This window comes from Mobula hypostoma, chromosome 6 (genome assembly GCF_963921235.1).
Source record: "Mobula hypostoma chromosome 6, sMobHyp1.1, whole genome shotgun sequence".
Lineage (NCBI taxonomy): Eukaryota > Metazoa > Chordata > Chondrichthyes > Myliobatiformes > Myliobatidae > Mobula > Mobula hypostoma.
This window is the reverse complement of record NC_086102.1, coordinates 175,378,919-175,392,922: the sequence shown is the minus strand read 5'-3', so window position 1 is coordinate 175,392,922 and position 14,004 is coordinate 175,378,919. Positions and strand designations below refer to the sequence as shown.

The 14,004-nt window shown below is 40.4% G+C and overlaps 1 protein-coding gene across 1 annotated transcript in view; it reads left to right on the top strand.

The window, feature by feature from the left end:
• Nucleotides 1-14,004, top strand: part of LOC134347733 (coiled-coil domain-containing protein 148-like) — a 118,226-nt gene that overhangs the window by 5,532 nt on the left and 98,690 nt on the right. The window lies entirely within an intron of this gene.

Below are 14,004 nucleotides of genomic sequence, written 5' to 3'. Positions count from 1 at the left end.
TTGAACAGCTATATGGACAGGAAAGGAATGGAGGGTTATGGGCTGAGTGCAGGTCAGTGGGATTAGTCATAGTCATAGTCATAGTCATACTTTATTGATCCCGGGGGAAATTGGTTTTCGTTACAGTTGCACCATAAATAATAAATAGTAATAACACCATAAATAGTTAAATAGTAATATGTAAATTATGCCAGGAAATAAGTCCAGGACCAGCCTATTGGCTCAGGGTGTCTGACTCTCCAAGGGAGGAGTTGTAAAGTTTGATGGCCACAGGCAGGAATGACTTCCTAGGATACTCTGTGTTGCATCTGGGTGGAATGAGTCTCTGGCTGAATGTACTCCTGTGCCCACCCAGTACGTTATGTAGTAGATGGGAGACATTGTCCAAGATGGCATGCAACTTGGACGGCATCCTCTTTTCAGACACCACCGTCAGAGAGTCCAGCTCCATCCCCACAACATCACTGGCCTTACGAATGAGTTTGTTGATTCTGTTGGTGTCTGCTACCCTCAGCCTGCTGCCCCAGCACAGAACAGCAAACATGATAGCACTGGCCACCACAGACTCGTAGGCGTCCGGCAGATGTTAAAGGACCTCAGTCTCCTCAGGAAATAGAGACGGCTCTGACCCTTCTTGTAGACAGCCTCAGTGTTCTTTGACCAGTCCAGTTTATTGTCAATTCGTATCCCCAGGTATTTGTAATCCTCCACCATGTCCACCCTGACCCCCTGGATGGAAGCAGGGGTAACCGGTACCTTAGCTCCGACTAGGTGAGAGTAAGAGTTTGGCATGGACTAGAAGGGCAGAGATGGCTGTTTCCGTGCTGTAATTGTTATATGGTTATACTTTAGAACTTATTCTTGAGTGTTTGTTCTTTTCTTTTGTTACACTGAGAAAACGAGGATTTATAATGGGAAACAAAGACATATCAGAACAAATAGTCAGATATTCTGGTTTGGTCTTTATGAAAGAGGGCAAAATGCAAGAGAATGAAGAGTGTGATGGAAAGGAGGAATTGAAGGAAAATAGTATATATAAAATAAATTACTGGAGAGATTAATGGGACTAAAAGCCGATAAAATACTAAAACCTGATCATCTGAATCCCAGACTACTAAAAGAAGTAGCCATGGAAACAGTGGATGCTCCCCTTAACACATTTCAGTCCCCATTCTTGCACTCCCTTTAACAAAGGGCCCTGGTAACTGTGCTCTCCTTAACATGTATTGACCTTGGTTCCAGTGCTCCCTTTCAACTCATCTGGTTCTGTTCTTCATGTTCCCTTTGAACTCAGTGGGGCTTTTTTTCCTGAGCTCTCTTTTAAACTTACTACATTCACTTAAAATTTATTGTAATTATTCTGTGTAACATCTCTTAAAAAAGATCAGTTTGAAAGTATGTTGCAGTATTAATTATAATACCATTCTGATGCCCTGAAAATCTGCCAGTCTGTTACCACCAAAGTCCCAAAGAAGCCAGATTAACAGAGTTTTCCTATATCTGGGAATGAGGAACAGCAATGGACTAATGTTTTTCTCTTAACTGGTTGATATTGAAAATAAAATCCTGTTTACTATTTCACTGTTTCTTGAATTCCTGAATAGTCACTTTGGCATTCACCTAAAGCATAAAATACAGTAGATGAAGGTAGGGCAGCAGATGTGAGAAACAGAATCAGGTTTATTACAACTGACATTAATTGTGAAAATTGTTTTGTGGCAACAGTACAGTGCAAAACATAAAAATTACTACAAGTTTCAAATATAAGTAAATAGTGCAGACGAAGACTAATGAGTTAGTGTTCATTTGTTCATGACCTTTCAGAAATCTGATGGTGAAGAAGAAGCTGTTTCTAAAATGATGACTATGGGTTTTCTGGCTCTAGTACCTCCTCCCTGATGGTAGTAACATGCAGAGGGCATGTCCTGGTTGGTGAGGGTCTTTAATGATGGATGCTGCCTCCTTGAGGCACCGCCTCTTGAAGATATCCTTGATAATGGGGAGGATTGTGCCCACGATGGAGCTGGCTGAGTCTACAACCTGTTGCAATCTCTTGAGATTCTGTGCACTAGAGGCTTCCTACCAGGCTGTGATGCAAATAAAATACCCTGCACTGTACATCTGTAGCAATTTGCAAGAGTGTTTGGTTTTGTATCAAACATCCTCAAACATCTAATGAAGTCAAACCAGTGGCATGTCTTCTTCATGATTGCATCAATGTGTTCGACCCAAGATACAGCCTCTAAACTGTAATGCTCAGAAACTTGAAGTGGCTCATCCTTTTCACCACGGATTGTGCAATGAGGACTGTTGTGTGCTATCCCGATTTCTGCTTCTTGAAATCCACAATCAATTCCTTGGTCTTGCTGATTTTGAGTGCGAGGTTGTTGTTGCAACACCACTCAACCGGCCGATCTATCTCATTCATAAATCCACCGCATTGCCACCAAAGATTCTGCCAACAACAGTAGCGTCATCGGTGAATTAGGAGAAGGCATTTGAGCCGTGCCTAGCCACACAGTCATGAATGAAGAGAGAGTAGAGCAATGGGCCAATCATTCATCTTTGATATGCTGCCGTGTGATTGTCAATGAGGTGGAAATAGATTTAAATAAGGTTTTGACAAGGTCTCACACGGCATGCTGATCTGGAAGATGAGTTTGCATGGGATTCAGGGGGATCTTGGGAGGTGGATTAGAACTGGCTCGGTGATGGGAAGCAGAACGTGACATGTAAAAGTCAATTTTCCGACTGTGGCCTGTGACTAGACGGGTATTTCAGGATTCAATGTTGGAACCTCTGCTATTCATTATGTTTATAAATGATTTGGGTATGGATGTACATGGCATAGTTAGCAAGTTTGCTGATCATATAAATTAGGAGGTCTTGTGATAATAACACAAAAAATTCTGTAGACGCTGGAAATCTTGAGCAATACACATAAAATGCTGGAGGAACATGGCAGGTAGGCAGCATTTATGGAGGACTGAGTTCCTCCATCAAGACTGGAAAGGAAGAGGGCTGCAAGCAGAATAAGAAGGTGAGGGGAGTGGCATCAGTACAAGCTGGCAGGTGATATATGAGGGGAAAGGTGAATGGGTGGGGGAGGGATGAGAAGCTGGGAGGTGATAGATTGAAGAGTTAAATGGCTAAAGAAGAAGGAATCAGGTTGGTGAGGACTGTGGAGCATAGAATAAGGAGAAGGAGGTGAGTAATCAGAGAGAGGTGATGGTCATGAGGGTAGGGAAGGAGAAGTGAAGGGATGAAAGATTTGAACACTGCTGTCCTGGACTCCTGTTGGGTGTGGATCTCTTCATTCATCCATGGTTTCCGGTTTGGGAATGGCTAGATTGCATTCTTTGGTACACAGTCCTCTATACACTTGGTGATAAATCTGTAATGTTGGTGACAAACTCATCTGGGTTGGCTCTATTAACTCAATGCAGTCATGTAGAAGCTCTTCTATTTCCACCAACTAGCACTGTATGATTTTCAGCACCAGATCCTTATGTTTCAGTTTCTGTTTCTACCTAGGGAGAAGCTGCACAACCTATTAGTCTGGCTTACCAAAGTGTGAGTGAGAGATGGATCAAAGTTCAAAGTAAATTTATTATTAAAGTACATTTATGTCACCATATACTACCACAAGATTCATTTTCTTGCAGGTATTTACAAGAAAATAAAGAAATACCATAGCATTTATGAAAAACAATACGTAACAAAGACTGACAAACATTCAATGTGCAATAGGGGACAAATTGTAACAATAATAAATAAATAAGGAAGTAAATAATGCTGAGTACATGAGTAGAGTCCTTGAAAGTGAGTCTCTAGGCTGTGGATTCAGTTCAGCATTGAAATGAACGAAGGTTTCCATGCTGGTTCAGGAGCCTGATAGTTGAAGGGTAATAAATGTTCCTGAACATGTTGGTGTGGGACCTAAAGCTCCCGTACCTCCTGCCTGATGACAGTAGTGAGAAGAGGGTATGGACGTTTCTGTTCTTAGGCATTGGTGTTTTCATACAGGCTGTGATGCAATCAGTCAGGATACTCTCCACTGTGTATCTACAAAAATAATCATTATTTTCACTGACATACCAAATCTACGCAAACTTCTAAGTACATCTGATACTGAGTCATTAGTAGGCATCTTTGTTGGTGTGTAGCAATCCTCAAGAGTGTTTAGGCTCCTGGTGGGACAGGAAATGGGCCTGGAGATGGCGAAGTTTTTCGCTCCTCAATCCATGCCAGTACATTGCCATCAATTCAATGTGTCTAATTTTGCCTAATAACCTGTTAATGACACCTTACTAAAGGACATTTGAAAGTTCAAAGATATCATATCCACTGGCTTTCTGTTATCTATTAGTTTATAATTTCAATGTCAAAATAATTCAATAGATTAACTTTCCTTTTCATAAATCTATATTGACTCACTCCAGTCCCATTATTACATTCTCTATCCCTTGTTATCACTTCTTAATAAAAAATTCTAACTTTTACTTTAATAATACTGTTAGCCCAACTGTTCTGCAATTTCTCTGCCACTTTCTTAGTCTCCAATGTAATTTGTTCTGTTTCAACTTGCACAGAAGCCTTAATATCAAAGATTGTTTATATTTTGCTCATATTCTACTTAACACTTAGTAAATTCCTTGGGCATCCTTTGCTAAATTCTGACGTGTTCCTAATCCTCAGTCTTATTACTCTTCTTGTCCTTTTCCCTTTATCTAATACTATCTTCCTGATACTATAAGACTAAGTTTTAGAATCTTGAGAGGTTCTGAAAGAAGTAGCTGAAGAGATCGTGGAGGCGTTAGTAGTGATCTTTCAAGAATCCTTAAAATTTTGGAATGGTTCCAGAGGATTGGAAAATTGCAAATTTCACTCCACTCTTTAAGAAGAGGGAGAAGCAAAAGACAGGAAATTATAGGCCAGTTAGCCTGACTTCACTGGTTGGTAAGATGTTAGAGCCCATTATTAAGGATGAGGTTTTCGGGTACTTGGGGCACATGATAAAATAGGCTGAAGTCAGTATGGTTTCCTGAAGGGGAAATCTTTCCTGACAAACCTGCTGGGATTTTTGAGAAAGCAACAGGTAGGATAGACAAAGAAGGATTGCTTACATAGATTTTCAGAAGGCCTTCAGCAAAGTGCTGCACATGACGTTGCTAAACAAGATGAGAGCCCATGGCATTACAGGAAAAATACTAGCATAAACAGAAAGATAGGTTGACTGGCAGGAGCCAAAGAGTGGGAATAAAGATAGCCTTTTCTGGTTGGCTGCAGGAGTCTAATGGTGTTCCACAGGGATCGATGTTGGGACCATATCTTTTCCTGTTGCATGTCAATGATCTGGATGATGGAATTGATGGGTTTGTGGGCAGGTTTGTAGACAATACAAAGATAGGTGGCGAGGCATGTAGTGCTGAGGAAACAGGGGGTCTGCACAAGGTCTTGAACGGAATAGGAAGAATGAGCAAAGAAGTGGCAGATGGAATATGGTGTAAGGAAGTATATGGTTATGCACTTTGAAGGAAGGAATAAAGGCAGAGACTATTTCTAAATATGTAAAGGGAGTTAGGCGTCCTAGTGCAGAATTCCCTAAAGGGTAACTTGCAGGTTGGGTGAGGAAGGCAAATGCAATGTTAGCACTTATTTCAAGGGGACTAGAATATAAAAGCAAGGATGTAATACAGTGGCTTTATAAGGCATTGGTTGGACTAAATTTGGAGTATTTTTAGACCCTTGTCTAAGAAAGGATGTGCTGGAATGGGAGAGGGTCCAGAGGAGGTTTATGAGAATGATCCAGGGAATGAAAGGGTAAATGTATGAGGAGTGTTTGATTTCTCAGGGCCTGTACTCAGTGGCATTTATAAGAATATGGAGGGATCTCATTGAAACATATTAAATATTGAAAGACTTGAATAGAGTGGCAGTGAAGAGAATGTTTCCAATAGTGGGAGAGTCAAGAACCAGAGTGCATGTGTCAAAATACAAGGACCTCCTTTAGAACAGAGATGAGGAGGAATTTCTTTAGCCAGAGGATGGTGAATCTCATTGTCATTGATGGCTGTGGAAGCCAAGTCAATGGGTATATTTTAAGTGCAGGTTCATAGGTTTTAAGGGTGTCAAAAGTTTCTGGGGAAGCTAGGAGAATGGGAATGGTAGATCAGACTCAATGGGCCAAAGAGTCTACTTCTGCTCCTATGTTTCAAAATCTAATAGCCACATCTATATCAGTTTTCCCCGTTTCAGTTTTGTGCCTTGAAGGGACGAATATACTTTTAAAAATGGTGCATAAATTCTTTGAATCTTGACCTTTGCTCACTTATTGGTATAATGTGAAATACTTTTAACAAACAGTAAATGGTATTACTCCCTGAGGATTGTGGCCAGGAGGGATATACAAATTATAAATATGATAACTTTTCACCTGTGTACTTTCTAGGTTGATTAAGAGGAAATGGGCAACCAAAATATTCTTAAGGAATTGGATTGTTCTGTAAGTCCTATCTTATCATGGGTAAGAATGAGGCCAGCTAGTCAAGATGACCAAAACATTGCAGTGAAAACTTTTAGGAAAGCTACAGATTTTCATTTTACCTCAATGGTTATTTATGACCTGTAGAAGATGGTAAATAGAAACAGGTAAAAAGAGTTAAGTGCATAAATAATCTGCCTTAGACCAGTTGGAACTGGTGTGTCTCCCTTGGGCTAGGGATAGCAAACCTAAAATGGCATGTGCAAACATTTTGTTGGCATGTAGCATACAGTCCTGCCACTTGATTCTTCAAAACCCACTCATAATAAAAAGATAAATAATTATTATCTTTGCTGCCAAATGAAGCAGCAAATGAATTTTTACAACCCAAGAGCAGTGAGATGTTTTCACAGTTAGATGGTTGCGGGAACATGTGACATTATACAATACGTTTTGAAATTGTTTCAGACTTGTTGCACATATCAGTATTTGGGTCGTGAACAGATGGACCAATTTGCACAAGCTTCACTCTGCTTATATTTTTTCTTCTCCATTTGTGAGTGAACATGGATCTTCAGTGATACTCACAGTAAATATTGCATGTAGTATAGGAGACAGTGTAATATTAGAGAAACTGAATTTGGGAGTGTTGCAGTGAATTGATTGATAATTTTGAAATGTAATTGATTTACAAAACAGCTCAATTTTGAGGCAAAAATTTATCAATTTAAGAGCTGAACTAGAACTAGAAATTTTCCATTTAAAAAAATGTTCTAATTCTGTAATCATTGATAATCTCTCCTCAGAATTACCATGACACAAGAGAGAATTTTTTTTTAGAACAGTATTGCCAATTTGGCCACGTTCTGAAAAAGATTCAACGCCCCTGCCCCAGGCCATACAAGCTATGCACTTTACATTACTGGTCTGATGAGTTAACTAACTCAATTATGTATTCAAACCATTCAAATAGCTTTGTCAAACAGGAGCTTCAATGTCATAGATCACTACAGCACAAAATAGGCTCTTTGGCCCATCCAGTCCATGGCAAACTATTATTCTGCCTAGTGTCTTTGACCTGCACCTGGACCATAGCCCTCCATACCCTTCCCATCCACGTACTGTGGCAGGGCTTGAACAATACTACCTTTTACAAAGTGAAATCAAGCAACGTAGGTGGCAACAAGGCTTCAGGGTTGGTGATGAAGCATATGAACTCCAGCCTGAGAAGCAACTTGGATCCATTGCAATTTGCCTCCCGTCACAACAGGTCTACAGCAGATGCAATTTTATTGGCTCTTCACTCAACCCTGGACACAAAGATACATACATCAGGATGCTCTTTATTGACTACCGATTGGCATTTAGTACTATCATTGCCTCAAATCTAATCATAAGCTTCAAGACCTTGACCTCAATATAATTTTGTGCAATTTCCTCAGCTGCAGACCCCAGTCAATTTGGATTGGCAACAATAGCTCCTCTACAAGCATACAGGTGCATAACAAGATTACGTACTTAGCCCCGTGCTCTACTCACTTACTCGCCTTATATTTATAACTATCAGGCTAAGCACACATCACTGTCATTGGCCGAATCAATGTATAGGAAGGAGACTGAAAATATGGCTGAGTGGTGCCACAATAACAACCTCTTATTCAATGTCTCCAAGATCAAAGAGCTGATTTTTGACTTCAGGAGGAGGACACCAGAGGTCCATGAGCCAAACCTCATCAGGAATCAGAATTGGAGAGGGTCAGCAACTTTAAATTCATTGGTGTTGTAATTTCAGAGGATCTGTCCTCAGCCCAGCACTTAATTGCCACTATGAAGGAAGCATGGCGGTGCCTTGGCATAACATCTAAAACTTTGACAAACTTCTACTGATGTGTGGTGGACAGCATATTGACTGGCTACATCACGGCCTGGTACAGAAACGCCGATGCCCTGGTGGTAGAGGCAGATACATTAGGGACTTTTAAAGAGGCATTTAAATTGGCTTATGAATGTGATGGAACTGGAAGGATACAGACAGTGTTTGGGTAGCAGGGATTAGTTTAGTTTGCCATTTGATTACTAACTTAATTAGTTTTGCACAACGTCGTGCGCCAAAGGACCTCTTCCTGTGTTGTACTGTTCTGTGTTCTATATCCTTCATAATTTTATATACTTAAATCAAATTTTCCCTCGTTCTCCCACATTCTGGGGAATAAAGTCCTAACCTATTAAAACTTTTCCTATAGTCATGTCCTGATGTCCCGGCAGCATCCTTGTAAATTTTCACTGTACTCTTAAACTTCTTGATATATTTTCTGTAGGTTGGTGACTAGGGCTGCACACAATACTCCAAATTAGGCACCACCAATGTCTTATATAACTTCAACATAACATCCCAACTCCTGTACTCAATACATTGATTTATGAAGGTCAACATGCCAAAAGCTCTCTTTACAACACTACCTACCTGTGACACAACTTTTAGGGCATTATAGATCTGCATTCCCAGATCCCTCTGTTCTACCACACTCCTCAGTGCCCCACTGTTCACTGTGCAAGCTGTATCCTGGTTTGTCCTCTCGAAGTGCAACACCTCATACTTGTCAGAATTAAATTCCATTTGTCTGTTCCAGCCCATTTTTCTAGCAGGCCCATATTTTGCTGCAAGCTTTGATACCCTTCCTTGCTCTCCTCTATACCACCAATCTTGGTCTCATCTGTAAATTTGTCGATGCATTTCTCACGTTATCATCCACATCGTTGATATAGATGTCAAACAACAATGGCTCAACACCGATCTCTCTGGTCCACCACTAGTCACAGTCCTCCAGTCAGAGAGGTTACCATCTACTACCATCTTCTTGCTTTTCCCAAGAAGCCACTGTTGAATCCAGCTTACTACTTCATCCTGAATTCCAAGCGACTGGACCTTCTTGACCAACCTCCCAAGCAGGACTTTGTCAAAGGCCTTGCTAAAGTCCATGTAGACAATATCCACTGCATTTCCTTCATCAATTTTCCTGGCAAACTCCTCAGAAAACTTTATAAGATTCATTAGACATGTATGCACATGTTGACTATCCCTAAGCAGTCCTTTTCTATCTAAATGCTTATATATCTGGTCCCTTAGAACACCTTCCAGTAAATTACCCACCATTGATCTTGGGCTCACCAGACTATTACTTCCTGGCTTAGTCTTAGAACCTTTCTTAAACAATAGAACAACATTAGCTGTTGTCAACTCCTCCAGCACTCACCCGTGGCTAAGGACTTTTTAAATTCCCCTGCTAAGGTTCCTACAATTATAGCACTAGCCTCCAACAAGGTCCGAGGGGACACCTTGTCAGGCCCCAAGGATTTATCCATCCTTGGTAGCCTCAAGACAACAAACTCTTCCTCCTCGGTAATCCATATATGACCTCATTGCTATTTTGCCTCAATTCTCTACACCCTGTGTCCATCTCCTGAATAAATACAGACGCAAAAAATATCCATTTTGTCCCCATTTCTTTTGGCTCCATGCATAGATGACCATGCTGATCTTCAAGAGGACCAATTTAGTCCCTTGCTATCCCTTTTGCTTTTAATATATCTGTAGAAGCCCTTGGGATTCTCTTTGAACTGGTCTGCTAGAGCAACTTAGTGCCTTCTTGTAGCCCGCCTGATTTCCACCTTAAGTGTTCTTTTGCTTTTCTTGTACTCTCCAATGTGTAAGTTTTTATGAAATATATTTTAATAATTCTGTGAATATTCACAATTCTATAATATTTCTCTTGCAACTGATATAAAATCCACAGATTTCTCTGGCTTACTTCATGCTTTCTTTATAGTTTGGTACCACGTTCTCTTCTCTGGAATTCTCCTTGTGTTGGTTGTCTGTCATTCCCGATGATTTATGTTTGTCTGTGTAGCTCATAGAGCTGCATGGGGAAAAACCTAAGCAGGAGGAGTTTTATCATGAAAAGGCCGTTGCACTGGGGCAGTTCCAGTTTTATTGTGAAAAAGTCATTGCACTGGTCACTCTCTTGGCCTCAAAAATCTTGATCCAATGGTGCGAAAAATCATCACATCTGGAGACTTCCTCAGTGGCTGTAGATAGCCATGACGCCTTCTGTGCCTTGTCATGCCCTTCGCTCTGCACAAAGTGTCGCAGCACAGCCTACCTGGCCATTGGATCTTGTAGTTGATCTCATCCACACAGTCTGCTGGAACTGGTTTTGCATGCTGGGATAGGGATATCCCTATCTCACCATATAACCATACAACAATTACAGCACGGAAACAGGCCATCTCGACCCTTTTAGTCCATGCTGAAATCTTACTCTCACCTAGTCCCACCGACCTGCACTCAGCTCATAACCCTCCATTCCTTTCCTGTCCGTATAGCTGTCCAGTTTAACTTTAAACGACAACATCAAACCTGCCTCAACCACTTCTGCTGGAATCTCGTTCCACACAGCCACCACTCTCTGAGTAAAGAAGTTCCCCCTCATGTTACCCCAAACTTTTGCCCTTTAACTCTCAACTCATGTCCTCTTGTTTGAATCTCCCCCACTCTCAATGGAAAAAGCCTATCCATGTCAACTGTATCAATCCCTCTCATCATTTTAAATACCTCTATTGAGTCCCCCCCTCAACCTTCTACATTCCAAAGAATAAAGACCCAACTTGTTCAACCTTTCTCTGTAACTTAGGTGATGAAACCCAGGTAACATTCTAGTAAACCTTCTCTGTACTCTCTCTATTTTGTTGACATCTTCCCTATAATTTGGTGACCAAAACTGTACACAATACTCCAAATTTGGCCTCAGCAATGCCTTGTACAATTTCAACATTACATCCCAACTCCGATACTCAATGCTCTGATTTATAAAGCCCAGCATACCAAAAGCTTTCTTCACCACCCTATCCACATGAGATTCCACCTTCAGGGAACTATGCACCATTATTCCCAGATCCCTCAGTTCTACTACATTCTTCCATGCCCTACCATTTACCATGTATGTCCTATTTTGAGTAGTCCTACCAAAGTGTAGCACCTCACATTTATCAGCATTAAACTCCATCTGCCATCTTTCAGCCCACTCTTCTAACTGGCCTAAACCTCTCTGCAAGCTTTGAAAACTGACTTCATTATCCACAACGCCACCTATCTTAGTATCATCTGCATACTTACTCATCCAATTTACCACTCCATCATCCAGATCATTAATGTATATGACAAATAACATCGGACCCAGTACAGATCCCTAAGGCACACCACTAGTCACTGGCCTCCGATCTGACAAACAGTTTTCCACCACCACTCTCTGGCGTCTTCAGCCACTGCTGAATCCATTTTACTACTTCAATATTAATACCTAACGATTGAACCTTCCTAACCAGCCTTCCATGTGGGACCTTGTCAAAGGCCTTACTGAAGTCCTTATAGACAGCATCCACCGCTTTACTCTCATCAACATTCCTAGTAACCTCTTCAAAAAATTCAGTAAGATTTGTCAAACATGACCTTCCATGCACAAATCTATGTTGACTGTTCCTAATCAGACCCTGTCTATCCAGGTAATTATATATACCGTCTCTAAGAATACTTCCCATCAATTTACCCGCCACTGACGTCAAACTCACAGGCCGATGATTGATGGGTTTACTCTTAGAGCCCTTTTTAAACAATGGAACAACACGAGCAATATGCCAATCCTCCGGCACCATCCCCGTTTCTAATGACATTTGGGTTGGACTTTCTCGGCTACCCTCACCTGGCTTAGCCTGTCTGTTGAAGCAGTGTACTGGGGTGTGGCCACTGTCCCATGCAAACAGTTACTCGAAGCCATAGATGAGAGCTGGGTGGCAGGTGGGGACCAAAGGTAGATGAGCTGTCTTTGGGTGGAGTATGACATGCCTGCCTCCAGAGCTGCTACCCCTCACTGGACACCCCATACAATGTTATAAACATACAATATTTTTCTTTCTGCAAGTTTATTGACATCCTCATGTAATTTGTTTCAATGCTTCTCCAGATTGAGTATTCCTCTTTAGTTTGGTATTATCTAGAAATTTGAATCATTGATATAATAATAGTAGTCAGAGCACTGATCCTCACAGAACACCAGTATTCACCTTCTTCTATTTTGAATATTTACTCTTTATTCCTGCTCTCTGTATCCTAACTTGAAGTCAACAAGCAATCCATTCTGGTTCTTGTCCTCAATTGAATTTTTTGACCTTGTTCATTTCTCTTGAAAATCTAGATAAATTGAGACTACTGCATTATCATTGCCTGTTCACTCTGTTATCTTTTGAAAAAAAATGATAAAAATAGTCCAGCAATATTTTCCCTTTCAAAATCCATGCCCACTTTTTCATTATTATACATTTCTTTAAGCTCATGTCTTTGTATTCTCTTCTTTAGTGAAGATTTCTTTATATATCCTACCACCAGTGTCAAGTTAAATAACCTCTAATTCGCTAGACATATTTATCCCTTCTTAAACACAGATATTATGTTAATTATCCACCAATCCTCCGAATGTACTTATCTCATAACCTTGTACCCATCTCCAATGTCATGTCCACTTTTTCCAATTACAAAACAGAAGAACGATATGATATAGCTGCCACCCAGTTGTTACCTGTGGATCCTTAGGGTAATTGTGAATTGTGTAATAGTGAAAAAGGTAAAATATTTTATCTTTCTCTTGTTCCTTGACAACTTCCCCATTTCCTGATTCCCCCCAAGCTGTCTAAAGTTGTCTAAGGGATGTAACTAATTTTGTTTGTCATCTTCAGTCATAACCTTTGAAGAACAGAAAAAATAGTTTTTGCATCTATTGGTTTCAATTTCTATTCCTGTCTGGAAGTCCTGAAATTTCTTTCTAAATTCAGTGACATTAAAAAGTTGAAATATTTGTCATTTCTATATCATTAGTAACCTGATTTTTGTCAAAATATAGTAACCTTTCATATTTATGACAATCTTAGATTATAGAACAATACAGCACAGGAATAGGCCCCTTCAGCCCATAATGTTGTATTGAACCAACTAAATTAGTAATCAAACAGCTAACTAAACCTATCTTTTTCTGCCTACACAATGTCCATATCCCTCAATTTTCCTCACATTCATGTCAAAATGTTTTTGAAAGTCCTTAGTGTATATATCTCTAGCACCACCCCAGGCAGCTCATTCTGGGCACCAGCTACTCTTTATGTAAAAATTTGTCCCTCACATCTCCTTTAAAATAACCTGCTGTCACCTTAAATACATACCCTCTGCTGCTAGAAATATGAACCCTCGGAAAAAGATTCTGTCTATTCTATACCACTCACAAACAAATAAACCTCTACAGATCTTCCTTTAGCCTCCTCCTCTCTAGAAAAAAATAACCCAAGTTTGTCCAACTTCTCACTATAGCACATGCCCTGTAATCCAGGCAGCATCTCGATAAACCTCTTTTGCACTCCCTCCAAAGTCTCGACATCCTTCCTATAATAGGATGACCAGAACTGTATGCAGTACTCCA